This window comes from Carassius auratus, unplaced genomic scaffold (assembly GCF_003368295.1).
Source record: "Carassius auratus strain Wakin unplaced genomic scaffold, ASM336829v1 scaf_tig00032592, whole genome shotgun sequence".
Lineage (NCBI taxonomy): Eukaryota > Metazoa > Chordata > Actinopteri > Cypriniformes > Cyprinidae > Carassius > Carassius auratus.
The window spans coordinates 73786-93515 of record NW_020526011.1 but is presented as its reverse complement, the minus strand read 5'-3'; the positions used below and the strand labels follow the sequence as shown (position 1 = coordinate 93515).

General features: G+C 35.7%; 1 long non-coding RNA gene across 1 annotated transcript in view; it reads right to left on the bottom strand.

Annotated features, from left to right (window-relative positions):
* LOC113080941 (uncharacterized) overlaps window positions 1-11538 on the bottom strand; it is a 49938-nt gene extending 38400 nt beyond the window's left edge. The window contains exons 1-2 of the long non-coding RNA XR_003282049.1: window positions 10906-11538; window positions 9123-9212 (exon numbers count right to left, since the gene is read on the bottom strand). This is a non-coding gene — a long non-coding RNA (uncharacterized LOC113080941). The remainder of the gene's footprint in view (window positions 1-9122; window positions 9213-10905) is intronic.
* Between the last annotated feature and the right edge of the window lie 8192 nt (window positions 11539-19730).

Below are 19730 nucleotides of genomic sequence, written 5' to 3'. Positions count from 1 at the left end.
GTTCTTGCCTTTGACCACATTTAATTTGAATTAGTGCTTATATCTTCACCTTGAAAATGCCAACTTTTCATCGGATTGCTCCTGACTCGCCATCTCTGCTGCTGCTGCGAATCTCTGTGTAGCTGAGCTGTTGTGTGTTTGTGTATGTGTGTGTGTGTGTGTGTGTTTGGCGCCACTGATAAAGTGGCGCCAAAGTAAATAAAGAAACACAGTGCAAATGCTCACAATATGGGGAGAAAATAAATAATTTTTTTAAGTGTATTTTGCAGCACTTTATTTGATTGTGTTGTGAGCATTTGCAGCACGCGTGTTGTCAAACTGATTAAGTTGTTTTCTTAATTTGAGCCCTCTTGGCCACCATACAGTGCAGTAATACAATCTTTCATCAATTATTCAATGCTTTTTACTTTTGCATTTACTTCTAGATTTATATATAAAGTTGCTAAAGCTAAACATTTAAACTACTTTTCTTACTTTATCACAAACATTCTAAATTAAAACTTACCATTGACAGAAACAGTCAGGTCTACTGCCCTTTCTTTTGCATTTAAATCTTTATCACAAGAAATCTTGCGGTTCATAAAGAACTTTAATTAAGAACTTTAAAATTATTGCCTTGTTTATAAAAATAAAAAAAAATACAATTTATAAACTTTAATGAAGATGCGAAACTGCCTTGATAGTGCAAGTGACTATTCGTGTGTCAACTGTGTAGCTCACTTTAGAGCAGACGTGATGTGATTTCAAGCCATTTGCATTTTGAGAGAGAAAGAGAGAGCGTGCTGTGATTCATTCACGCTGTTTGTGAAATTATGTCTTACAGAAACTTTTTCAAATTACTTTATAAGTTATTTAATGAAGAAATATGAATTGTACCTTACCTAAAGCATTATAATTATTTCAGCCTTTTTAGAGACCACCGATCAATTTTCCCAAAGAGAATATCGGCCAATTGTGATCTGTAGCCGATCCATCCGAGCACCCAGAAATATAATATTATTTAATTTGGGGTCTAAAAAAGTTATGTTTTCATGAAAATCACCTACATAATAAACATAAGTCAAACAGAAAACATGCATTTGAGTGATCTCACACCCCTACAGCCCCTACTCACACACACACACACACACACACACGCCCCAGTTCTGCTGTGTAGTGGTGCTAAAGCATTAATAATGCAGAGCTGTTTGGAGGAGGTGCTGTTTATTCTGCATGAAGAACGAGAGGGAACAAGAAAGAAAAGAGTGAGCTGTACAGAGAAGTTTAGGTAAAGAATCAATGATCGAGGTGAGGAACGCGTGAGCTGAAGGCAAGAAACGTCTGAGGAAGAAGCACTGACAGACAACAGCAGGAACAAACAGATGATAGATGAATGATGCTGCTCTGAAAGACTGAGGGACACACAGACAGGAGAAAGACAATCTGTGGGCCGACAACTCTTTCTTCCTCCAACCAGGCAACATGCTCAATTCCAAAAAGTTACGCTGCCTCCGTGTGTGAAGCGTTCCCTGTACATATGTCAGTCCTGTGGGTTGTCATTACCTCATCATGATCTCATCGTAACCTCCTTTGGCCGCGTCGGGGCCGGCTACTAAAAGCATGAGCAGACTGTAAACACATGCAAGGGGGCTTTGGGAATAGGCCTCTGCTGGTAGATGCCACAACCACATCAATATGTGGGCAAAAAAGCATATTTTTCTGACTAATTAAATAAAAGCAACAAATAAATTCCAAAACCGCAACAAAACAAGTAAAGACGAGAGCAACGGGTCACATACTTCTGGAAGAGCTGAGATTGGAGATGAACTGCGATGCTCACCACTTTCTTCAGGTATATAACAGCTACCTGAGTCTAGCTGGTGAAAACAAATCTATTTAAACGTATATAAACAAAGATATACAAAGAGAGAAATGTGGATTAAATGTGAATCATGCTGTCAGGGTTTTATATTAACAACTACTTTAGGATGGAAACTGAGGCAAAAAAGAAGAGCCGTTCAGGTCAAGTTAATCAAGTCTGTAAAACCATGTGAAAGAAGTTTAGATAAAACAGATGAGACAGTCAGATGTGCTGCTTTTACTTTGTTTCCGGAAAATTAAATCTAATCGTGCAGGATTTTATTTTGAGACCCTATGATCTCATTGCAAGACTTTTACCTTTTGACCACATAAACATTGTACCTTATAATACAGTTTTGTTTTTGTATCTAATCTGCCTTGGCAATGTAAAACCAGCCATTCCAGAAATATGAGCATATACTACTTCAAAATGTAATCAAGATACTTTACAAGATACAGTAAAGTATTTAAATGTCATTTATTTAAATAATAATAAAAGAGTATTTTTTTTCTATTTGGATATACTGTAAAATGCATCTTCACTCCAGACTTCTGTCACATGATCTTCAGAAATCATTCTGGGATACTGATTTGATGCTCAAGAAACATTTAATATTATTATCAATGTTGAAAAAATGTGCTTCTTAATGTTTTTGTTTAAACTGTGAATTTTTGTATTTATTTTTTTAGAATTCCATGTTAAATAAAAACCTTTTTTTAACATTATAAATGTCTATACCCTCACTTTTGATCAATGTAATGCATCTTTTCTGAAAAGGGTATTCATTTCTCTTTAAAAAAAAAAGAAAAACCTTACTAGCCTAAAAACTTTTGCACAGTAGTGTACTGTGTGTTACGGGATTAGAACATGTACTGTAGGTCAAAGGTCCCGGGCTGTTGTGGCGCAGGAGATAATGGATTGCAGACTAAGTGAAAAGGCAAGGAATCCTATGAATGACAGACTCCAGTTTCTCTTTCTGGAGGATTCTGATAAACAGGGATTACAGGGCAGTTTCTGACTGACAGACAGCAGCCATCTGCTTCTCAAACCCTTTCTTCCAGTCCACACACTAACTACTAGGAAAAGCTAAAAGGTGGAGAAGCATTCCTCCTCTAAACTAGATACCTTGAACCAAACTGTAATTAATGAAAGTTGACACATTATATACACACATGATGTCCACAGGCAGGTGAATGTTACACTTACACCAGTCTTACACAGTACACCTTCTGTCTATATACTCCTGTCTCTCTTCTTGACCTTTCCACCAAATCACTTCCTGAACAAATGCCTGCCAGTTTCTCACTGCCAGAAACTGATGTTTTTTCCCCTCGACCACAAAAAATACATACACACCTCAAACAGAGATGAATGAGAGGAGTCGTGTTGTATTATTGAACACAAGAGCTGGTCTGAGAGAGAGAGAGAGAGAGAGAGAGAGGCCTTGGTTACTAACAGATAATTCTGTTTTTATATTGAATTATGCTGTACCAGACATCTGCACTTTCGAATAGATCTCTCATCATGTGACCTTAAAGAAAAAGCAATGAAAGGAATATGTTGAAAATGCCACTAAAAACAGTCTAAAATTAAATCTAATCACACTAAAAATTAAGCTTCTTTGTTTAACATTTGAATATGGTTGTGACTGGATTCAGATTACAGTAAAACGAAAGTTACACAATTATTTTTACGACTGAACATTTCTGACATTTTCAAAAACTCAAATACTAGTTCTAATCTCTAATAAGTTCACATGCCTTTGTAATTGCAAATGCTTTTAAAATTCTTTCTTGTTTGACTCGTGGTTATAAAGCTCTGTTCAAGAGCATTTGACATGACAAAAGTATCCAATGTGAATCCACTGGGATCAGACCTAGCACTTGAGTCCTTGGAAGTGTTAGTATGCAATGTAAACTAGTACATATTGCTTATCCCAGGGCATAAAGGAGTTTTAAACTGACTTTAATGGTCTTAAAGGGTTAGTTCACCTGCGCAAACAGTTGTACGGCTTCATTTACAACTGTGAGGAGAAGCTAGATTCAAGTGATTCAAGTAAGTTTTGAATTTGGATATTTTTCTTACAAAAACGCATCGATTCACACCAGGAAGTGTGCAAGACAATTTTGTTGTATGCGCTTTTTATTAAACTTCTCTTGGACTGATGCATTGAGACACCCGCTGACAGGCATCAAACAGCTTGAAAGATCAAAGACAATTTTTAAAATAACTCTGACTGGATTTGTCTGAAAGTCATATACTTCAGGGTGAAACATAAGGGTGAGTAACTTATGGCCTAATTTTCATTTTTGAGTGAATAAACCCTTTAATAACGTGCTTAATTTACTTAAAAATATATTTTTTTATTTAATAAATACCATTTTAATGTATAATACATTTTATTTAGAAAATAAAATAATTTTAATATATCATAATAAATATATCAAATAAATCATTTTTAAAAAATAATACAATTTAAATTGTACTTTTGATTGTCACAGGGACAGACAGTATCATCAAAGGTACACCACTGTGCCTTATTTACCACTAACATTGCAAATAAATTCCACAATGCATATATCAATGTCTTTAAATTAAATTAAATTAAATTAAATTAAATTAAATTAAATTAAATTAAATTAAATTAAATTAAATTAAATTAAAAATTAACCCAGGATATAACCCACACTGTCAGAAAAAACTACTTCACAATCGCAGCTTTGATGCCATCCGCTGAATCTGTGCTTTTCAATGGTGTGGATATTCTATGTCAGGCTTGAAGAGACGTTGCAAAGTCAACGGTCTGAAGAAGAAAGATTCGGAGGAATTGGCATTCGGTGCTGCTTTACAGAAGCCAGACAACCAACCACTATTCACACACTCGAACGCTGCCGCTATTTCCCCCCAGCATCCATGCACCCCATACTTTCAGAAGCACTGCCTCAAAGTAATAATATTCATACTTTAAGCACTAATGTGTACCCTTTAAGATGCTCATTTGCATCCTTTAGGGGAAGATAAGGCACAACAGTGTAGCTTTGAGAGTACTGCCCCTGTAAAAGCAGTTACACCCCTAAAGTTGTCGTTTTACTATTTTCTCTGGCAGTGCAGAATATTATGAAATGCCTGTAGTCTTTTTGGATAGTCTTTGATGGTATCTTCTTCCCCCTGCCCAGATTCTCATGCATTAGTCAAAGTATGACAACTGTTCACTCTCACAAACTCTTTGTCATGTCCGCCTGTGGACACACACACATCACCTTCTGTCCACTCACACTGCGCACATTTACCCACACTTCTTTGTGTTTGCATAACCATTCACCTCTGACCTATATCCAGACGTAAACCAGGTGAAAATACACTGAGTTGCTTTCAGTGTCATAAAATTCAGCTTCAGGGTAGATCGCCATTGATCCCCGGAGAATCCCCTTCACTGACACATACACGGCATGGACAGCTAAAGCTAAAATAAAACTGCAGTCACCATAAGCCAAACATGCTGACCCACAGGTTAATAGAATTTTAGCAGAGTGACAAACACACATACACACACATCAAAACTACACAGTGAATAACTGAAGCAGAGAACTGTAGAGAAACGCAGTACAGATGGGAAGAGGAAGATGAAAAGAGTGACAAAGCAGAGAAGAAGGAGAGAGTGCATGACAGGCCATGGAAAAAAGCAAGCAAGAGAGATAGTCTGATGAGATAGTAACGAAACCATTCAGCTGCATGGAGAAACATACTGGATTCAATGAGAAGAAAGAGTGAGAGTAGGGACATTAACACACAAGAGACACAGATCTTCTGAGAGGGGGGACGCCGAAAACTTCCAACAGAATATTCAGGACATATTTGATCCCAAAAATTAAAAGAAAAAATATGATTTGCTGAAAGAAAATGTCAACATGAAATGCATTTAACAATCATAAAAAACTGCCCAATTATTTGAGGCAGGAATTTTTAAGTTGGCTGAAATAGAAAGTTGTTTGAGAAAATATTTTTTTTAATAACATACACAGATTATTTATGCACAGTAAGACCAGAAACACTATATTATAACTTAAAAAGGATCATTATTCAAGTTGATTTTTGCATCATTTTAGTATCTTTTTTTATAAAGATAACAATACATTACTGTATTAGCATTAATTATATTACTATTTTTATGTTAAAACGTTAAAATGTTAAATATTAAAATGACACTTTTTGATTATTGTTAAATAATACAAATAGAAATTAGCATAGCCATAGAGAATAACAGGGATTACAAACAAACAAATAAAAAAATAAGTTAAGCATCCAGAGATTTTTGGATAGGTAAAAATGCTTAATTATGTAATTACTGTCAGTCACAATGAAAAAAAAATGTCTTAATAATATTTCACAATGCTTTTATTTACTTTAATAATAATTATAAACAAATGTTAGTATATAATAAAATATTTTATTCTGTAATTATTTAAAAAAATAATTACGTTTTTTTTTTTTTAAGTTTGAAAAATAAAATAAAATAAAATAATCAACCTACATGACTTGGACATGTTTTGTGAGATGAATCCAGTAAAAGTAAAGCATCTGAACACGGATTAAAGTCACAATCCCAGAGAGTTAACAGCCCCCATAGCAGAGACATAAAGTGGGAAGAGGAGTGCGAGTGAAGTCTCGCTCACTCTGGGGCTTTGCCGCCCTTAATTAACTGAGCTGGCATTCTCTCTCGCACCATTAAGGAGGTTCTTACTCCGCTCCCAGCAAGGAGGCCTTCACAACAAAATTAAACTTGGCGCACTCGCATGACTAAAAGTAATAAAGACTAAAAAGGTCAGTCAACATTGTCTTACTGTGATTGGGGTAGAAACGCATTGCATGACATTAATTTTAAAAGTCGGATGGCGTGTGCGTGATGAGATATGATGATAAAAAGATGAGAGTGTGAGAGGAAGATGTCATCCAGCTACACATAGAGGACTTATAGAGGACTTAAAGAGCCACACAGATGGGAAATCAAAAATTACCTGTATTACAGTGTATGATGTAGCTGTCTATCAGTGTAAACAATGTGCAAAGTAATTAAACCAAGAAGTACACAATTTATAAAGTTATTGGCTTCTAAAGTAAGGAGTCGACTCTGAATCGCTGAAACGAGTCGTTATAGATTTCAAATCTTTTGCCCATCTCTATGTACGTCACTAGGAACACTTTGCATAATAATCTCCGCCTACCATCTTGGGTACACACGGTACACACACACACAGACGCTCTGGTTGGTGTTATAGCATCATGTCGAGGAGATGGTGTGTTTTTAATTGTAAAGGCAAGTTTGTTTTATTTTCACTGCCAAAGAAAGAAGATCAGAAGAACCAATGGCTAAAATTATTTTTTACCACAATACCAGAGCAGTACAACAAATCCCTTTTGTTGTGTTCACAACATTTCACTGATGACTGCTTTTCTAATCTCGGTGAGTACAGCGGGATTTTCAAAGCGTTTGGCCATAAAAGAGGGTTCATTACCAACTTTATTTAGAACAACGAGCATCTCCAAATCACAACGCGAAGTATGATTATGAAGTTATGTGTTTGTTTTCTCCCGAGCGTCTTATCAGTATGTGTGATGTCTGCAGCCTTTGTCTGTGCTGATCTTCATTTAAAAACACATCATTAAAATGAAGTGTAACAAGTGCTGCTAACAGATATTCTGTGATAAAGTAATCCATATGAAAACAACGCGATGTCCGTTTTTCACGTCTCCCTTCATTATATCTAATGTGACCACGCCCCCACGCTGAATGCGCTATTCAGATTCAAGCTGAAGCGCACGGCTTGAATACACCCACACAGAAGAAAAAGCAGCGAGACTGTTCAAGTTTTTTATTTTACTGTTTGCTTCGCGATGAGAGGAATAAGACATAATTCACCCCAAAAAGATGCTAACGCATTTTTTACCATGAAGTTGTGTGCGGAACAACCAATCAAAACTGACCATGTTAGTTGACCAATCAGAACACAGTATGCTACCGAAAGGAAACAGAAACTTTTGAACACCTTTGCGCGAACCGTTTGGGGATCTCTGAGAATTGAGGTAATTTTAAAATGATATTTTGACAAAATGACAATGTTTTTTAACCTTGGATGGATTTAAACCTATTGTACATGACTTATAAACAGTGATAGGAAGCTTAGAATTTTCATCTTACTGGCTCTTTACTAAAGTAAATTAATATTCTGGGTGAAATACAAGCATATAGTTTAAACTCATCCTGCAGTTTACTAAAAGACCACTCGTGCTGGACTAGCAGAATGCAATCTAAACAACCAAAGGCAAATATCACATTTGCATTCTTTATTTCTTAAATGGAACTTAAACACTGCTGCTTTTACACAAAGATGGATACATTAGTGTAATGCAATGCAGATATTACTGAATACCACAAAAATGCAATGTCTTATTTGTGCCATCACGAATTTACTACACATAAAATGGACGAAGATCCTACAGAGAGTGAATAATTAGAGTTCACCGTTCATTTGGTATTCGAGATTTTAACATCTTAAAAAAAAAATACCAAACCAAATAACCTTTTTTTTTTAACATGGCATAATGTTCCAGAGGCTCTAAATGTTCTCTCAATTTGACAAACTGAGACAAGTGTTTCTCTCTTCACCGCACATTTAATTGAGCTTTTTAAAGTCCTTTTACAAACTGACAGTAAGTGCAGTAAATGCAGACGGTACACCAATATAAAAAGATTAATTATGCAAAGAAGAAATCATTTTTGGCAAGCACCGAGGTGAATGAGTGTCTTCCCAGACAGAAATTACTGCACATTTACGCGAACGCGACCTTGCAGCGAAACAAATGGAGAAAAAACGTGAATCACGCTACAGTCTACAATTATCATAATCATGTGATGTAATAAGACTCTTTGATGAACGCTCCTAAAGATTTTTAAGTATTTATCCTACTTAAAAAATGGTCTAATTGAACAGAGTCATTGAGTTTGTGTTAATAGACTGATATCACTCTGCAAAACTGTCATACCTGCTTGCGATGACCTACTACTAGTTACATTTGTCATATCTGAAATTCCAATAGGCATAGCATCTCTCATGAGAGAGAAAAACTATGTTGGGATGTTGAATGTGCTGGAAACGAGTGTGGCACGGTCTTGTCATGCAGGAAATACCAATATCCTGTAACAGGATGCCCTGTGACCACTGTAGCACAACTCAGGTGAGACTAACCCCCCCAACCCCTAAAAAGACACATATTTTCTCCTTACCGTAAACTCCTTGCGTTTGCACGTAGCGAAGGAATACAGAAAAGAATATAATCCAGAAAAGCTCCATCTTCAGGTGCGATCCCTCATTACCTGCAGGGAAAAACAAGGATAGCCCAAATCACTGCACAGGACACCACAGCACCGCAAGAGCTCAAGCATTAAAATGAGTGCTCCTGCAGCCAGAATCATTCCATCATCATCCTCATCATTAAAGTGGCCTAACAAAACATTATTCACCGGTTGAAGTATTTTTATCCTTGCATTGTTCCAGTGCATGCATGCACGGAGGTTAAGAACAGACAATTCATTTGCCAAACCTTGGATTATCTGCAGATTACAGGAACTGTGCTATTGTTTGATGGGATTGAATGCGGCAATCATGGGTTATTTCTGAAATTGGTGGGCGGTTAAGGACAATCGAATACATGATTTATTAAACCTGACCGGAATTCAGTATCATGCTGGTCAGGGCAAGAAAGACAACTTTTTGCTGTGAAAAAAAAATAAATAAATCTCTATTTTGGTTTCTAGATTTCCAACCATCTTGGACCAGATTCAAAACCTGCTACCAGCAGGTAATATCAGTTTAGGGTGGTCAAACTGTTTTTTGTTGGTTTGGTTGTTGTTGTTGTTGTTGTTTTTGTAAAATGGTAACATTAGCTTCAGCGAATGGTCATCTTAAACTGTTTTTCCAAATGAGGTCTGAGAAATTATGTTAGAAGGTTGTTCAATCAACTTTATGACTGGTTCGGACTGTATTTGTTTGATCTAAACATCGAAAAGAGCATTTAGTAACTAATAGGCATTGACAATAAACAAATAATGACATTATTTAGCACTTTACATTTCACATAGGCCTACAAAACGCTAATATTTTACAAAATGATTAATAAATTTCAACAACACAGAAATCTCTAAAGAAATTCTTCAGAAACAGTCATTAAAAACACTTCAATTCTATTAGCAAGTAGGCTATACTTTGAATACATAGCGCTATACTACGCTACACAACTTAAATGTGCAGTAAAACATCTTAAAGACAATTTAAACAAAACACAGACGTTTTCTGTGATATATTTGCCGCTTAAAAATATTTATCCTGACGAAAAGTCCTCGCGCAGCGTACTGTTGCTATAGTAACTGCCTCAGGCGACCGCGACTTCGAGGATATCTATTGTTCTACTCACTTCTAAGTCTTACTTTTATGGTCATTAAAATGCTGTTAAAAGTTATATACGTGTATGTTTTTAAGACCCCCAACCACTGTTTGCCTTTTTTGAACGTTGAAGCCTGAATCAAGCGGACGTTGAACCCCCAGATGTCGCGATAGGAATAAACCTGTGGTAAGTGTAACGTTACTAGAAGCACCAGTTCAGTGAGGCATATTAGTATAAGAATTCAAGAGTTAATAATATTTCAGACAGTCTGAAGTTTAAATTCATGAACACTTAGTCGCAGCTCATTTGAAATCCATTTGAACAGGTTTATACATTAAAAATCTAGCAGCGCTAAAAGTCACACACTCGTTAGTAAGAAAAGTTCTCTCGTGTCTGGTACGCACTATTAAAAGTGAGAATGTGTATCAATTTCTACCTGATTTTAATGTTAAAAATGAATTTCAGTTATGTTGTTTATGCAGTCTGGCTATTTGGGACTAAACCCGTGGTCAATGAGATGATGCGTTTTTAGGATACCTCACAAAACACCCCAGTATTTGGGTGTGGACGTCGAGCGTTTACATTTCAAAACCTCTCTAAAGAAAAAAAAAACAAGTAGCGCCTACCTTTCTCAGTCTGTAGAGCGCTGCCTTTCGAAATAATTCCCTTAGAAAAGCACGACTTTCAGCAGAACGCTAGAGTTCCAGGTGTTTAGTTTGTTGCGTGCTCGGCGGGAGCGCGCCGGTGTCTCTGCGTCCAGAAGATGAAGACTAAATTCCAACACATTCTTCCGAGCAACTTCAGCTGAGGTGAAACTCTCGAAGGCGGCGCTCATCCACACATCCAAGAGCGAAATCGAGGAAAGCGATGTGATCTCCGACTGAAACTCTTGTCCTGTGATGCTCTCCTGTCAGATGCGTGCTCGTCGGTGGCTCTCTCAAGAGTGAGGCGGATGGAGAGGTTGCGCGTCAGTGTGGAGATGCGCGCACAGATCTCACTGGGTGATGCGCGTCTGAGATCTGGAGTGTCTCTGCGTAAAGCGTGTCCAGGTCTGCTGATGTGGTTTATAAGAAGTGACCGGGGTCTAAACTGTATAAACTCTGGGCTTTTTCCAATAGTGTTTTGGTGGAATCTCCAGCTGCGCAGCTGCGAACGAAGGACTCGCCCCGGTTCCCGGAGGACCAATTAAAGAAGAAGAAGAAAATAAATCACAATGTCTCAGCCACCCCTCCTCTTTATTCCCCCTCTCTCCTCCTCCCGCTTTCTACTCCATCTCCCTTTCCATCAGTTTATCGGTGTCTGTCGTCACTGATGGTGCGGATACTTTTTGAACTGAAGTGCGCTGCTGCTCTTGGCCGATAGGTGGCGTGTTTGAGCTAATTATAATTCCAGAGAGCGCTCGCCATCACTCCTGCCCTTATTCATGACGGGAAAAAAATCGTTCGTTAGTTCAAGAATCGAAAGGATCTGTAATAATACGTCAGTATATTATATCAAGACATCGTGTAGGGTGAGTGGTGTCAGAGTTGTCTTGTGGTTTTGTTTCGAGGTGAATGTCACTAAAACATGTCTAGGTTACATTTCACCTCAGATTCAAAAAGCAAAAAAATAATAATAAAAAAATAATAATAAATCAAATATTTCTAAATATATTTTGCCTAATAAATACCTTTCCTTACTATGGAATTTTTTTCTCAAAATGTATAGACATTTTATTTTTTAACTTACGTTATTTATTTAATCATAAAAGGCAATACAGCAAACAGGGCCATAATAAATATACCTTTTCGTAAATGTATGACACATTCAGAATTGCAACATAAACACATAATCAAACACGCTAACTTTGGAATAAATTTGAGCTAATTCAAGCTAAATTAAGTGGTTTTCTTATGGTCATTACAAATATTACTTATGAATTAAAAAACCTGACTAAATAAAGTAATTTTAAGGTTTAGAGCATAGATAGAAACACGCTCTTGAAAAGTTTTGAAAATTTCACAAATAAAATGTCTCTACCTGAATAGCTGAATTGTCCTTGGGGGCGGGGCTTTGCAAAGGGGGCGTGCCACTTAGGAAAAAAAGACAGTTTAGTGAAAAACTTCATTGTTACAGAAAACGTCATATTACCTGATGCATATTTCTAAAATAAGTGTGCTGAGACACCACACAAATCTCAGTGAAAGTAGAGAAAACTGTTTTTCTTAGATCTCAAATATAATGACATTAATGGCATTTTTATCCTATCAGAAACACTCTCTGGCCATCAATCGTTTTTCATGTCGGAGCTTGCTGACCTGTTTTTGGAGGGTGCAGTTTTCCAGAGAAGGTGAGTCAGTTTTTAAAAATTTAGCAAAAAACTACATTTTCACTTTTTAAAGTGAGAGATAGTACATCCGAATCCAGAGAATTAACGCCATTCTCAAATCCACTGGGAAGCCCTGCCTGGGACAGAGAGAAATTAAACATCAGTTTAATGTACAGACAAATCTAGAAGCAGAAAATATGCTGAAATTAAAAATCAGTTCCAGGATGTACTGTAGAAGAAACCGCCAGTCTGTCTATATCCTCCTCTCTCTCCCTTTTTCCGTCTTGCTCCCGTGTTTGGGAGACAGCCAGCAGCCTTGGCAAGGATCGTGAAGAGAACATCATAGTTTAGTTCATCACAGTAAATGTGTGTGAGAGGCTGGCAGAGCCGGACGGGCTGACATGCCCGCTGCACGCCCCAGGTGTGTCCTCTCCTGCCCAGGGCTAGCGCATGGCACATGAAAGCAGGATGAGTGCTCTCTGGACTAGAGTGGAAGACAGAGAAATACTCTGGCCAAATGAATGTGTGAGCCAGGGGAATGCTGTCAGCAAGCATGTGTCAGTGTGTGGGAGGATGTCAGCTTTCCCAGACTCCTCTTGTGTGGGCCACAAAGAGTACACTTCTCTTACTTCAGATTGAAAAATTTTCTCAACGAAACGTTAATTAACGGGATGCTCTGCTTACAGTTTGCATCGCCACAAATCCCTGGGTTTATTCTTGTTTATACATATTTAACATTTAAATGGAAAGTTCACGCAGAAATTAAATTTCTGACATCACTCATCCTGCATGATTTTCTTTCTTCTGTGGGACAGAAAATGAAACTTTTGAGTAATGAAAAAATGGATGGTGGATTACTGTTAGTACAATAAAAGACAAAACAGCAGCATATAATTATCATACAGTACAGACCAAAAGTTTGGAAACATTACTATTTATAATGTTTTTGAAAGAAGTTTCTTCTGCTCATCAAGCCTGCATTTGATCAAAAATACAGAAAAAAATGTAATATTGTGATATATTATTACAATTTAAAAGAATTGTTTTTAAATTTATTATACTTTAAATTATCATTTATTTCTGTGATGCAAAGCTGAATTTTTAGGATCATTATCACATGATCCTTTAGAAATCATTCTAATATGATGATTCATTATCAAAGTTGGAAACAGTTCTGCTGCTTAATATTTTTTCAAAACATGTGATACTTGTTACTTCGATACTTCGATGAATGAAAAGTGGACAAAAAAAAAAAAAGAAGAAGAAGCCATGTTTTTAAAATGAAATTCAGCTTTGCATCACAGGAATAAATTATTCTTTTTAAGTATATTCAAATAGAAAACTATTATTTTGAGTTGTAATAATATTTCACAATATTACTGTTTTTTCTGTATTTTTGATCAAATAAATGCAGGCTATATATATATATATATATATATATATATATATATATATATATATATATATATATATATATATATATATATATATATATATATATATATATATAAATTAATACATTTGCTTATTTATTTTTCTGAAGCCATGTAAAAATTACAGACCAATTTAAATAGCACCTTACTTCAATTCTTGCTTTCTATCATTGTTTTCAAAAGTAAAACTTTCACTTATTCAGACCTTATGTGTTTGGAGTCTCTAAGATCAATCTTGACACAACATTTCATATTTACTTTATAAATGTATATATGAGATTGAGATGTAAAACAGAGAGCACGCTTTTCGGGGAACAATGAATCTTGACAATGAATGTGTTCTTCAGAAGTATTTCTGCAGATTATATAAATAGAGGAACAGAAGACAATTGATTTTGTAATTAAGATTTTAATTGAAACAATTTCTTATATATAAGAACTTTATTTTTCTAATTTATACTTTTGTAATTAAGAACTTTCTCTTTGTAACTTGCAAAGAAAAGACATCTGTTCTCATAATTTTCATTAGGGAGGCACTACAGCAGAATAGGTTAAAAATACAATATCCAAATGATTATTACAATTTTATTTAGTATTTCAATTAGTATTTTATTTAGTATTACAATAATATATGTGTGTGTGCTGTATATATTTATTATGTATATATAAATACACACAAATGCATGTATATATTTCAGAAAAATATGTTGTTTATATATTAAATATATTTATTTATAATATAAATTAGATGAATATAAATATAGACATATAAATGCACATAAATATTTTCCAAATATATACTGTATGATTGTGTATTTAAATAAATAAAAAAATTATGCATTTAGCAGACGCTTTTATCCAAAGCGACTTACAGTGCATTCAGGCTATCAATTTTTACCCATCATGTATCTATATTGTGTATTTATATATACATAATAAATATACACAGAATACACACATATTATGCAGACAAAAACTTTTATTTTGTATGCAATTATTATTATTTATTTTATTTTTTTGCAAAAAAAAATGTGTAAGTGGACATCAGAGAGCAAAAAATGTAAAAAACAAAATTATAAAACTTATGTTTGACTCTTAAAAAAAAACAAAAAACGGGAGGTACTACAGCAGAATAGGTTAAAAATACAATATTCCTTTGAAATATCATTTAAAAAAATCCAAATGCTTTTTCAAAATTTTATTTTTGCCACCATCACACTACTTTTTCAGAGTTTACAATATTTCAAGAAAAAAAAAAGTATGACAGGTTCCACAAATATTACAGGTTTCAATTTATTTCAAAAAGTCTTACAGATGCCAAACTTTTGAGTTGTAGCGCGACAAAACAACTATCCCAGAACCTTAACAAATATAGAAAAAAAGGGGTAAAAACACTGTTTTGGCAAGTGACAGCAGCCTAAATCACAAACCCTAGAGAGCAAGAGCCACTAATGCTGGACTGATCTAATAGAGAAGCATTTACAGAGTCTGCCAGATGTTCACACTTTCAGAAACGTGAACTGAGACTTCTCAGCAGCAGCACAAAAGTTTGGTTAACTCTGCTGCTTAAAGCTAGAATAAAGAATAAACACTGAAAACTTCAAATATGTAAGATCACATCAATTGAAAGTAGCAGCTTACTAAAATAAGGCTGTAATCAATTGGTTCTAAATAGTATGGCTGAGTAACTGATTTGAAACAAAAGTGTTACAAAAAAAAGGTTACAGTTGATAAGGCGCTAATAATGGGAGATTTTAATATTCACGTTGATAATTCAAATGATGCATTTGGACTTGCGTTTACTGACCTAATAAACTCTTCTCACTCATCATTTTAATCATACACTAGATTTAATTATATCGCATGGAATCGATCTTACTGATATAGATATCGTACCTCAGTGTGATGATGTTACAGACCATTTCCTTGTATCGTGCATGCTGCGTATCACTGATATTAACTATATGTCTCAGCGTTACCGTCTGGGCAGAGCTATTGTTCCAGTCACCAAAGATAGATTCGCAAATAACCTGCCGATCTATCTCAACTGCTATTTGTACCCAAAAATACACATGAACTATAGACGAAATGAATGGTAACATGGGCACTATTTTCTATAATACATTAGAAGCTGTTGCCCCCATTAAATTGAAAAAGGTTAGAGAAAAACGTACTGTGCCATGGTATAACAGTAATACTCACTCTCTCAAGAAACAAACTCTTAGTCTTGAACGCAAATGGAGAAAAACTAACTTGGAAGTCCAGCTATAGACAGGCTCTAAAATCTGCTAGGGCAGAGCATATACACAAACTCATAGAAAATAACCAAAACAATCCAAGGTTTTTATTTAGCACAGTGGCTAAATTACCAAATAACCAGACGCCACCTGATTCAAATATTCCTCCAACGTTTAATAGTAATGACTTTACGAATTTCTTCACTGATTAAATAAATAACATTAGAAATACAATAGTGAATGTAGATTCTACAGTGTCTTCAGTTTCATCCATCACACCCAAAGATAAACTGAAGTGCTTTGCAACTATAGGACAGGAAGAGCTAAATAAACTTATCTAAACCAACAACATGTATATTAGATCCTGTATCCACTACATTACTGAAAAAGTTGTTACCTGTAGCCGAAGAACCTCTTCTCAATATCATTAACTCATCATTATCTTTAGGTCACATCCCAAAACTATTCAAGCTGGCGTTTATTAAGCCTCTTATTAAGAAACCAAAACTAGATCCTAGTGAACCGGCAAATTATAGGCCTATTTCAAATCTTCCATTTATGCCTAAAATTTTTAGAAAAAGTTGTGTCTGCTCAATTGAGCTCCTTCCTGCAAAAAAAGTATCTGTATGAAGAATTTCAGTCAGGTTTTAGGCCCCACCATAGCACAGAAACTGCACTTGTTAAAATTACAAATGACCTGCTCCTTGCATCAGATCAAGGCTGCATCTCATTTCTAGTCTTACTTGATCTTAGTGCTGCGTTCAACACCATAGATCATGACATACTCATAGATTGCTTACAAAACACTACAGGTATTCAAAGGCAGGCTCTAAGATGGTTTAGATCCTTGCTGACCGATCACTACCATTTTGTTTATTTAAATGGGGAGGCATCTCATTTATCACCAGTAAAATATGGAGTGCCACAAGGATCCGTCCTAGGTCCCCTTCTATTTTCAATATACATGTTGCCCCTTGGTAATATTATTAGAAAATACGGAATTAGCTTCCACTGTTATGCTGATGATACTCAGCTATATATCTCAACGAGACCAGATTCAACTTCTAAATTATCTAAGCTAACAGAGTGTGTTAAAAATGTAAAAGATTGGATGATCAATAATTTTCGCCTATTAAATTCAGATAAGACAGAGATATTAATTATTAGACCAAAAAAACGTACACAGAATCTTGTAGATTACAATTTACAACTAAACAGATGTACTGTAACTACCTTACAAGTCAAAAATCTGGGTGTTATATTAGACAGCAACTTGTCTTTTAAAAATCATATTTCCCAGTGTTACAAAAACTGCATTCTTCCATCTTAGAAACCAAGCTACGAAACATGTTATCTGTGTCTGATGCAGAAAAGCTAGTTCATGCATTCATGACCTCTAGACTGGACTATTGTAATGCACTTCTAGGTGGTTGTCCTGCTTCGTCAATAAACAAGCTACAGGTATACATGTAGTCCAAAATGCAGCAGCTAGAGTCCTTAACAGGTCAAGAAAATACGATCATATTACCCCAATTTTACAGTCTCTGCACTGGCTACATATTAAGTTCTGTATCAGTTACAAATTATCATTACTTACCTATAAGGCCCTAAATTGTTTAGCTCCTGCATACCTAACTAGCCTTCTACCACGCTACAACCCATCACTCAACCTAAGGTCACAAAATGCTGGACTTTTGTTAGTTCCTAGGATAGCAAAGTCCACTAAAGGAGGTAGAGCTTTTTCACATTTGGCCCCACAAACTCTGGAATAGCCTTCCAGGTAATGTTCAGGGTTCAGACACACACTCTCTGTTTAAATCTAGATTAAAAACGCATCTCTTTCGCCAAGCATTCGCATAATGTATCTCTTAAATTGTGAGTGTAGTTGCATCTGATCAAATGTGCATTCTTATTCTTTAGCTTGGGTTAAACTAATTAATTTTACTTTGTTGGAACAGCAGCTATGCTAATGATGTCTCTATTTGTTTCTATGTTTTGCCACATAACTAGGATTAACACAAGCTCCAGTCTGGATCCAGAACACCTGAGAAGAGATGATGCTGACCCTCAGAGGACCTCAGATGATGCTAACCCTGAATCAAAAACAGAACTAACAAATATTGCTACAGGTGTGACTGCATCATATAATAATTGCTGTAAAAAATGTTCATCGTCTAGCTGACTACGTCTTGTATTAATTTTTCTGGAAAATCCTGTCATACGTGCACAAACTGACAGTCACCACTTATAAGCTACTACTAAATATTGTAGAAACGTAATTTCCTGTAAAGTTGCTTTGTAACGATTTGTATTGTAAAAAGCGCTATACAAATAAACTTAAATAAAATTGAATTGAATTAAATAGAAAAGTGCACTCTTCAACTTGGATTGCAATGACGTCTTTCCAGTCAGACCTGACTGCGCCTAATTTCCGGTCCAGTCAGAGTTCTGGTCAGGTCTGGTCATCCTCTGGTGTATATATACTGTATGTATCAGACTCCAGCTGAGGCATGTCAGCCGCCTCCATGGGGGCAATTATTCAGAGGTGTAATTGGCAGAGTGGCGCACGGAGATGCCCTTGGGAGCCAACAATTCATAACTCGCTCAAAGCCAATATCCGATACCTGAAAATGTGCTGAGACAAGAGACGGGTGTGTGAGAAGAGATCACACAGTGAGATGGACTGCTTCACCAGAGAGAAGTAATGGCTGTGTATTGATTGCTCTCAGCCCGAGACTCCGATTTCATGTTTAAAACAACACTGATCCTCATTAGGCCGGGGAGGGAGTACAGAGAGACAAACACTCAGCTATCACTTCCAAGGACACACAAGTGCACAGAGAAAGAGGTGAAACCAGGAGGAGAGGAGCAGTTGAGGACAAGAACGGCCAGGAGTTTCAATCCTTAAAGGGGTCAAAATATGAGGCATCAAATTTTCATTGATCTTTTGAGGTGAAAGAGTTCAATGTAGCATGAAAACATTCTGTTACACTTTCATTACTTCAAACATCCTCCACGGTGGAAAGAAAAAAAAAGTGTATGTTCAGAAACTTATCTATGGAAATGATTCACATGAACTTCCCAAAACTTTCTGACATCTAGCACATGAATCATCTCAACATGACCACTCACATTCAACACCTATGAGACATACAGAAACTCTTTACTGGATATATATTACTGTTACAATTATTATTAACATAAAAACTGTATTCTGTCATTAGTTTTTCATTAGTTTTTCAAATGTTTATGAATAATAATTATTATTATTGTTGTATTATGGTAACAATAATAATAAAAATAACAACAACAACAACAATAATAATTATAATAGAAAAACTAACATTTAAACGACTGAAGGAATTAATGAAATATGACCTCTTTAAGAGTCAAGTGGAAAATTGTCTTAAAGTTTAAGTTCTACGCAGGGGCGGATCTACCGGGGTGGCATAGGTGGCAAATGCCACCCTAAA